The sequence below is a fragment of the Elephas maximus genome, chromosome 26 (genome assembly GCF_024166365.1).
Source record: "Elephas maximus indicus isolate mEleMax1 chromosome 26, mEleMax1 primary haplotype, whole genome shotgun sequence".
Lineage (NCBI taxonomy): Eukaryota > Metazoa > Chordata > Mammalia > Proboscidea > Elephantidae > Elephas > Elephas maximus.
In genome coordinates, this window is record NC_064844.1 from 249,536 (window position 1) to 258,998 (window position 9,463).

General features: G+C 49.7%; 1 protein-coding gene across 1 annotated transcript in view; it reads right to left on the reverse strand.

Moving 5' to 3' along the window:
* The window catches only part of B3GNT2 (UDP-GlcNAc:betaGal beta-1,3-N-acetylglucosaminyltransferase 2), a 41,922-nt gene extending 41,827 nt beyond the window's left edge, over positions 1-95 (reverse strand). Inside the window, exon 1 of the mRNA XM_049870516.1 lies at positions 6-95. The gene's annotated coding sequence lies outside the window, so the exon portion shown is untranslated. The remainder of the gene's footprint in view (positions 1-5) is intronic.
* Between the last annotated feature and the right edge of the window lie 9,368 nt (positions 96-9,463).

Below are 9,463 nucleotides of genomic sequence, written 5' to 3' on the forward strand. Positions count from 1 at the left end.
CCTACCTTGTCCGGGAGCAGCTACTGCTCGGCGGGGCGGGGGCGGGAGAGCGCGGCCGCATCCACGTCCCTGCCGCTCCGCGCGGCTCAGCCCGGAGACCCCCGCCGCCCACGCTCCATGCGCTGCGCCCCGGACGCGGCGCTGACGGCTCGGACTCCGCTCGCCTCCGGCACTTGTTGCCGCCGCCTCCACTGCGCCCCACTCCCGGCTCGGGCTCGGGCGCCGCCGCCGCCGCCGCCGGGCGCCCCGCCCCGCCGTTCCCCGCCCGTCCAATCAGGCTCGGGCCCCGCCCCACCGCGCCCCGCCCGCCCAATCAGGTTCGAGCCCGCCCCCCCGCGTCACGCCCCCCCCGGCCCACCGCCCAGGCACCGAGTTTGGGGGAGGCCCTGCGCCCGCCTGTCGGCCAATAGGCGCCCGGGACCCCGCGGGCTCGGGCCCTCGCAGGCTTCCGGGGAGCCTCCGGTGCCGTTCGCCGCGCCTGCAGAGCAGAGAGTCCAGCGGTGGGAAGGGGACCCCCAGGAAGGAGACCCCTCCGGAAAAACAGGGCGGCTAGAAACTCCAGAGAACCAGCTGTGGTCTGAGCCTAACCCTCCAGCTGCGCGTGGCCGCCTTGCAGCCGGTCGGATGCTGGCTGGGGGAGCTAACCGCATCACCCGGAGGGGAGCTAACTGCATCACCTGGAGCGGTCCTTCTCCTCCCTGAGCCAGCTCGTGACTGGCCGAGACCAGACCCCGGCCGCTCCCAGCTGCCCGGGCCGGGGCGCCACGCAGCCCCCCGGATGGTTTTGCCGCGGAAGGTTGGGAGGGAAGGGGGCCAGGGCCAAAGGGGGGTTTGACCTTGCTCCCTCCCGCTCAGTTCCTGCCGCCACCTCTAAAAGCCCAGGTGACGCCCTAGAGGCCAAGGTGCCCTGTCTAGCACTGCCGCCAGATCCTCGGATTTGTGAAGCAGCCCAGGACGTTGGGGGGACGGGCAGCGTCTTAGTCCTCCTCGCGGTGTCATGCAGAGGGTTCCCTTGAGGCCCACGCGCGGCTCGGGGGGTTAGAGCCGAATCCTCAAGGTATCCAGGAGCTGGGCCCCCACCCGCGCCGCGGCCGGGAGGGCAGGTACCTGGTAGGGACTAAGGCTGACCGCAGGCACCTGCCCTCCCCGCAAGGACCCTGCGGGGCGCCGCGGACTGGGGCGGGTGTGGCGCCAAAGACGCCCACCTGGTGGCAGACCCGGGGTCCACCAAGGCGCCCTCCTAGCCCAGCGCTCCCGACGTCTCGCGAGAGCTGTGCCCCAAAGCCAGATCCGCAAAGGTGAGCCCGAGCCGCTGTTGACACAATTTTGGGGCCCCCAGGTAAGCCCGGCGCGACCGGATAGAGACTTTGCCTCGGGCTTCACAGGAACTGCGCACAGCTGGGCGGGCGGCACCTCTGCATTGGGGCAGGACGCGCCCCAAGCGCAGCTGGAAGCGCCCCCTCCAGGACTCCTGATCTCTCGCAGAAGCAAGCATCCCTTCTAGCTACTGGACTGAGGAATTAAGGACACCCCACCCCAACTGTCTGCATTTTTCTGGAGGCTCTCAAAAGCGGAATTAGCCGGAAGGGAAAGAATTGCTAATGTAGGAATTTCAGGAACCTGTGAGCGCAGCCCACTTGACGCCGCCTTTGCTCATCTCCGAGCTAGCACGTGGGACAGCCAGTAGCTGCTGGATGCCCAGAGCCACGTGGGTGCGGTCCTCCAGAAGCGGGAATTCTGAGTCAGTGGATCTGGTTATGGGTTGCAACCGTCAGATCTTTTTGCTTTCATGATGATCACATGGTTCTCCTAAGACTGCAACGTGAAGCCCAAGAAACAAGTCAAATTTATATATGTTCATAGAAAAATGTCTGGAAGGATGCACACTGACTGTTAAGCACAGTTGCCCCGTGTCTTAGTCTCCAGTGCTGCTGTAACAGAAACACCACAAGTGGATGGCTTTAACAAAGAGATGTTTATTCTCTCATAGTCCAGCAGGCTGGAAGTCTGAATTCAGGGTGCCAGCTCCAGGGGAAGGCTTTCTCTCTCTGTCCGCCCTGGAGGAAGATCCTTGTCATCAGTCTTCCCTCTGTCTGGGAGCATCTCAGCACAGGAACCTCAGGTCCAAAGGATACACTCTGCTCCTGCACTGCTTTCTTGGTGTTATGAAGTTCCTCTGTCTCTCTGCTTGCCTCTCTTTTATATCTCAAAAGAGATTGGCTTAAGACAACATTTAATCTTGTAGACCTCATCAATATAACTTCCACTAAGCCGTCTTAGACCGGGCAGTGTTTTGTTCTATTGTACATAGGGTGGCTATAAGTCTGCATCGACTCAACCGCACCTAACAACAACAACAATCCATCTTATTAACATAGTGATAGGATTTACAGCACAGGGAAATCACATCAGATGACATAATGGGGAACAACCATACAGTACTGGGAATCATGGCCTAGCCAAGTTGACACATTTTGGAGGTGCACACTTCAATCCATGACATTCCACCCTTCAGCCCCCAAAAATTCATGTCCTTGCCACGTGTAAAACATATTTACCCCATCATGTTATAGCAAAACCCTTAAATCAACTCCAAATCCAAAATCCAAAAATTCCTCTTCATGTGTGAAATCTAGAATACAATTACCTGCTTCCAAAGTGCAATGATGAAACAGCTACAAGGTAGATATTTCCATTACAAACAGGAGAAATTGGAGGGAAATAAGGGATAACAGGTACCAAGCAAGTCAGAAGAACACATTACATTAGTCCTCAAGACCTTGAAAATAATCCTCTGTTCTCTGAGACTATTTATACAATAGCTTTGCCCTCCAGACTCTAGGTATTGGCCAGTCTCCAGATTCTGAGTGGAGGCTCTGGGCTTCAGCTCCACCTTCCAGACCCACTGGGACAGCAACTCTGCTCTCTCGGCTCTAGGCTCACCATTCTCCTAGTCCATCTGAGTGGTGACTTCACCCTTAGAAACCCTAGAGATCCTGGCCATACCTTTTGAGACTGAGGCAGCTCAGCTTCCTGTGTTCCTTGTCTGTTCAGCTTCTGCGTCCTGGCTTCCTGGCCTCGTGGCCCTCAGGCCTCACACCAGAATCTGCCCTGCTGGGGCAAGTGTTCCAAAGCTCTGTACCTCAACCAATATGTGCCTGGAGGCACCTCACTCCACCAGGAAGCCTCCCGTGCAAAGGCACTCAGCTCTATCACTCTGTGGGTGGGCTCCAGAGCTGTCTGGTGCTGGTCTCCTGCTTCTGCTGCTTGTGGTTCTCTGCTGCTGCCAGTCCTGTATCCATTCACAATTTCAAAACCACTTCCACATTTTAGGTATCCATTAGAGCAGCATCCCACTCTCGGTACCAGATTCTGTCGTAATGATCTAGTGCTCCTGTAACAGAAATAACACAGGTGGATGGCTCTAACAAAGAGAAGTTTATTCTCTCACGGCCCAGTAGGCCACAAGTCTGAATTCAGGGCACTGGCTCCAGGAGAAGGATTTCTCTGTCTGCTGGCTCTGGAGGAAGGTCCTTGTCATTAGTCTTCCCTTGGTCTGGGAGCATCTCAGCACAGGAACCTCAGGTCCAAAGGACTTGCTCTGCTCCCAGCACTGCTTTCTTGGTGGCATGAGGTCCCCATGTTTCTCTATTCATTTCTCTCTTTTATACCTCAAAAGAGATTGGCTTAAAACACTATATAATCTTGTAGATCTCATCAATATAACTGCCACTAGTCCAACTTATTAACATCATAGAGATAGGATTTAGAACTCATAGAAAAATCACATAGGATGACAAAATGGTGGACAATCACACAATACTGGGAATCATGGCCTAACCAGGTTGACATATATTTTGGGGGGACACAATTCAATCCATGATACCCCCGGTATGGATTGGGGTAAGGGAAGGGAGAGAAGAATTTTATACCCTCATTCACATTGAATTTTGTATTTGTATTTACTTTCACAATATAGAAAGCTAATAAAACCTTTTTAAAGAAACCTAAACTCCTTGCCATCCGGTCGAATCCAACTGATGCTGACCTGTAGGACAGACTAGAACTGTCCTATAGGGTTTCCTAGGCCGAAATCTTTATCAAAGCAGACTGTCACATCTTTCTCCCGCAGAGCAGCAGGTAGGTTCCAACAGTCTACCACTCTGTTAGCAACTGAGCGCTCAATCACTGCGCTACCAAGGTTCCTTTTAAAGAAACTCTTGTTCTTGTCATTAGGTGTCTAGTCAAGTCTGTTCCCACTCATAATAACACTATATACAACAGAACGAAATGTTGCCTGGTCCTGCGCTGTCCTCACAATCATTGCTATGTTTGAGCCCATTGATGCAGTCAATGTGTCAATCCATCTCATTGAGGCTCTTCCTATTTTTCATTGACTCTCTGCCTTAGCAAGCATGATGTCCTTCTCCAGGGATTGGTCCCTTCTGATAAATGTCCAAAGTATGTGAGATGACATCCCACCATGCTTGCTGCCAAGGAGCACTCTGGCTGTACTTCTTCCAAGACAGATTTGTTCATTCTTCTGGCAGTTCATAGTATATTCAATATTCTTCACCAACACTGTAATTCAAAGTCATCAATTCTTCTATGGTCTTCCTTTTTCATTTTCCAACTTTCACATGCATATGAGATGATTGAAAATATCATGTCTTGGGTCATGCACACCTTAGTCCTTAAAGTGACGTCTTTGCTTTTCAACATTTTAAAGAGGTCTTCTGCAGCAGATTTACCTAAAGGAACATATCGTTTGATTTCTTGACTGTTGCTTCCATGGGTGCTGATTGTGGATCCAACTAGAATGAAATCCTTGACAACTTCAATCTTTTCTCCGTTTATCATGGTGTTGCTTATTGGTCCAGTTGTGAGGATTTTTGTTTTCTTTACATTGAGGTGCAATCCATACTGAAGGCTGTAGTCTTTGTGTATGTGTGTGTGTGCTTTAAGTGAAAATTTACATATCAAGTCAGTCTCTCACACAAAAATTTCTATGCACTTTGCTATATCCTCCTAGTTGCACTCTCCCTAATGAGGCAGCACACTCCTTCTCTCCACCCTGTGTTCCTGTGTTCATTCAACCAGCTCCTGTCCCCCTCTGCCTTCTCATTTCCCTTCCAGACAGGAGCTGCCCACGTAGTCTCATGAGCCAAGAAGCTAACTCCTCACCAGCATCATTTTCTATCTTATAATCCAGTCCAATCCCTGTGTGAATAGTTGGCTTTGGGAATGTTTCCAGCCTTGGGCTAACAGGTCTGGGGACCATGACCTCCAGGGTCCTTCTAGTCTCAGTCAGATCATTAAGTCTGGTCTTTTTACAAGAATCTGAGGTCTGCATCCTACTGCTTTCCTGCTCCATCAGGGATTCTCTGTTGTGTTCCCTGCCACGGCAGTCATTGGAGGCTGTAGTCTTTGATCTTCATCAGTAAGCGGTTCAAGGTCTCTTCCCTTTCAGCAAACAAGGTTGTGTCGTCAGCATAACACAGGTTGTTAATGAGTCTTCCTCCAATCCTGATGCCCCGTTCTTCATATAGCCCAGGTTCTCAGATTATTTTCTCAGCATACAGATTGGATAAGTATGGTGAAAGAATATAATCCTGATGCACACCTTTCCTGATTTTAAACCACACATATCCCCTTGTTTTGTTTGAACGACTGCTTCTTGGTCTATGTACTGGTTCCACATGAGCACAATTAAGTGTTCTGGAATTACCATTCTTTGCAAAGTTATCCATAATTTGTTATGATCCAGTCAAATGCCTTTGCATAGTCAATAAAACGCAGATAAACATCTTTCTGCTATTCTCTGCTTTCAGCCAAGATCCATCTGACATCAGCAATGATATCCCTTGTTCCACGTCCTCTTCTGAATAATCCACCTTTAATTAAAGAAACATAAAAAAAGAGAGAGATTAGAAATTCAGTAAGAACTCTACAGAAACTGTAAATGGGTAGATAAATGAAGGCTATTTCTTTCATTCCAAGTCAAAATAATCCTGAGTCCATGTTCTTTGATTTAAATAAAGATATCTGTTTTGACATTAGTTGCCATGTTGGGACAAAGACTCATGATTGGGGGCAGACTTTTGTCCCATATTGTTTCTGTGCATATGTGTCTTCTCTTTAAAAGCTCTCTTACTAGCCTCAGGCATGTTTTGGGGACTGCCAGCCAAGGAGTTTTTAGAGTAACTGTTACAATGTCAGCTGGCAACAAAAAAGGAAATTAAAGCTTACAACCTTCACAGCTGCCAAAAGCTGCCCAGGACCTGATATTAAAAACTAAAGTCTTTCCACTAGTGCTCTCTGCAACAGTTACACTGTGTCTTTGGGGGAATTACTCAATACTAGATTCCATACCCGTTTGGCTATAATCTCTACTGTTGGGTTGAGGCCTGGATCCACCATCACTGGTAGATGGGAATATATTATTCTTTTATTCAGCAAGCGTGTATCGTCCACCTACTGAGTGCAGGGCACGGTACATGGCATTAGAGTGGTGACTTGGCAGACACAACTCTTCCCTCCTGGAGCTCAGTCGAGCTGGAGACAGAGGAGCTAACAATTAAATGTATATCAATTATATAATTACAGTTGTGATATAGGTCAGAAGGGATTGCAAGGTGGTTGGACCATTTGTCTGGGGAGCGAGAGAGGGCTTCCAGGAGGAGGTGAGATTTAAGCTGAGCTTTTAAGAGTGAGCCGGATTTAATCAGGCAGAAAGGAGAGTAGAACAAGAGTTCTTGGCTGGTTCAGACTGCAAAGGGCGATAGGGTTAAGGGGAATTTGGAGAGGTAGACAGGGACTAGGAGCCCTGGTGGCACAGTGGTTAAAGTGCTCAGCTGCTAACCAAAAGGTCAGCAGTTTGAATCCACAAATAGCTCTCCAGAAGAAAGATCTGACAGTCTGCTTCCATTAGATTTACAGCCTTGGAAACCTTATGGGGCAGTTCTACTCTGTCCTATAGGGTCACTGTGAGTGGGAATCCACTTGATGGCAGTGGGTAGGTAGGGACAAGATCATGAAGGACCTAGAATACTATCTCCCCAAGTTCAGTGTTAATCTATTTATCTTGAGGTTCAGGCAGGAGTCACTCCTCAAATTTATATTTTCAGTAAGATCATCCTGACTGCAATGTGAAGAAGGAATGGGGGGAGGGGAGGAGTAGGTCATAAAGACGGGAGGCTGTTGCTATAAGTGAGAGGGGTTGTTTGTCTGGAGTAAGGAATAACGCAAATGGAGAGAAGTAGGTACCACCAAGACTTGGTGATTGCTTAGGGAGGAATCAAGGAAATCTCCCAGGTCTCTGCTTCTTCAACCAGATGGACGGTGTTGCCATTCTCTGAGTTTGGAAACCCTGCAGGGGAAGGGTTGAGAAAACCCTCCCAAATTCACATTTGGTCAAGGTGAGTTTGAGGTGCTTGTGAGATAGCCAGGTGGAGGTATTGAGCAGGTAGGGTTTAAGCAGGAGGTTTTCTGAAAAACTGCAGGGGTCTGGCTGTCCAAGGAGAGGCTAGGGAGTAGCAGAGGTGGTGATGAATCCCTGGGGTGAGGACATCTTCTGAGGAAGGGATATAGAGTGAGATCAGAAGAGGGCCTGGGACTGAACCTTGAGGAACTCTTATCTAAAGGCCAGACAAAAGTGAACCATATGGCAAAGGAGGCAGAGAAATCATAGCCAGAGGCAGAAGGAAAACTAGGAGCTTAGGGAGATGGGCTCACGGAGTCCAAGGGAAGAAAGCTGTAAGGAGGAGGCAGTAGTCAACAGCACTCAGAATGGCTGAGAGGCTGAAGTGAGATGAACACTGAATAATGTCCACTGAATTTAGTGACCTTGGTGTTACTGGGACTTTTACAAAGCAGTACACTGATGGGGTGAAAGGGATTGGAGATTGACAGGATTCAAGAGTGAATGAGAGGAGAAGAAATAAAGAAAGGCACTGAAAGTTTTGACTGCAAAGGCTGGAGATAGAAATAGCTGGGGAGGAATGTAGTGTCATTGGTGGGTTTATTTTATATTGTTTGTTTTTTTAGGTGGAATAACTTGAGTTTGTTTAAGTACAGATGGGAAGGATCCCATACAGGACAGGAAAATGAAGGTACAGGAGAGAGAGGACAATAAAGGTTCCAGTGACCACGGGAGGGGATGGAAGAGTGGCCTCACACAGGGGCCACCTCCATTATAGGAGGAGGGAGGTGGCCGAATGAAGACTGAGTCAGGCACGTTTGGTGTGGGAAGTTGAATCTTTCCACCTGATGACTTCCTTGTACTCTGTGCCATCTAGGAGCCTGGCGGTGGCCAAGGAGGGATGGGAAATTTGAAGAACATACAGAAGGTTATCATTGCAGAAAGTGGGCAGGCAAGCTGACTGAGCTGGATGGCAAGACAGTGTGGCAACCCACTTGGGGTTGGTGGATCTGAACTTTTGAAGGTACCCTTTGGCCCTCCTGTGCCGTTTCCTCCAGCAGAGTTCAATTGTCTGCTTGGGTACAGGCTCGAAAACACTGGGGCTGTTGTTTTACAGGTGAGGGGACTGCTGGGGCAAAGGGCAAAGGAATTGAGAGCCTTGGAAAAGTGAGATTGACCCGATGCATGATCAGAGAGAAAGGACAGAAGTCAATGGGCTGGAGGGATCGAGCGGTCAAACTGGAAGACGAGGTGGATGGCTCAGAGATCTGGATGCTACAGTTCTTTGGACGTGATTCAGAATGAAGGTTCAGAATGAAGTTACTGGTTCAGGAGGTAGGGAAGTTTGGGGCAATGACAAAGCAGGATGGGATGGGGAAGAGTGGAGGAGAAAGTCATTGGAGGATATGAGGGCAAGGGATTGAGAGGCAAGGTACTGACGGGGTCATCTGTGTGGACAGTAAAGCCATCCAGCATATGGCAAGAATTGGGATCATGGAGGAGGGAGTGACCAGGAGGCCAGAAGATAGCAAGTACCAGGAAGTGAAGGGAATATGGCTGAATGGCAGCCTTCTCAAAGGAACTGGTGTTTCCCAGAGGTGGAGGAGAGATGACCAGGTAGGTGATAATGAGGAGCAAACAGGACCTACCCCACCTCCAGGCCCGGAGGGACACAGGAGTGAAAGAATCAGAGCTGCTGGGAGAGCAAAGAGAAGACGGGAGTTTAATTCTGAGCAGATGTTAAGGATGGTTGGATGCACTACAATGAGGAACAGACCTTTGAATCAGCTTGCTTTTGAAGTCTGCAGTTCCAGGGGAGTGTGTGGAAGGATGCAGAAGGAGGGGTGGGGAACAGGTGACTTGGTCAGGTCTAGGAAGAACAGAGCATTGTGAGGGTGGAGGCAGGATAAAGAATTCATGAATTCTGCCCCCCAAAATTCATGAATTTTGCCTCAGTTATCTCTTTGGAAACCTGACCCAGTAGCTCTGCAAACTAGGGCCATGGTCCCCTCAGCTCCTTTTCTCTCCAGGATTTCCATCAGG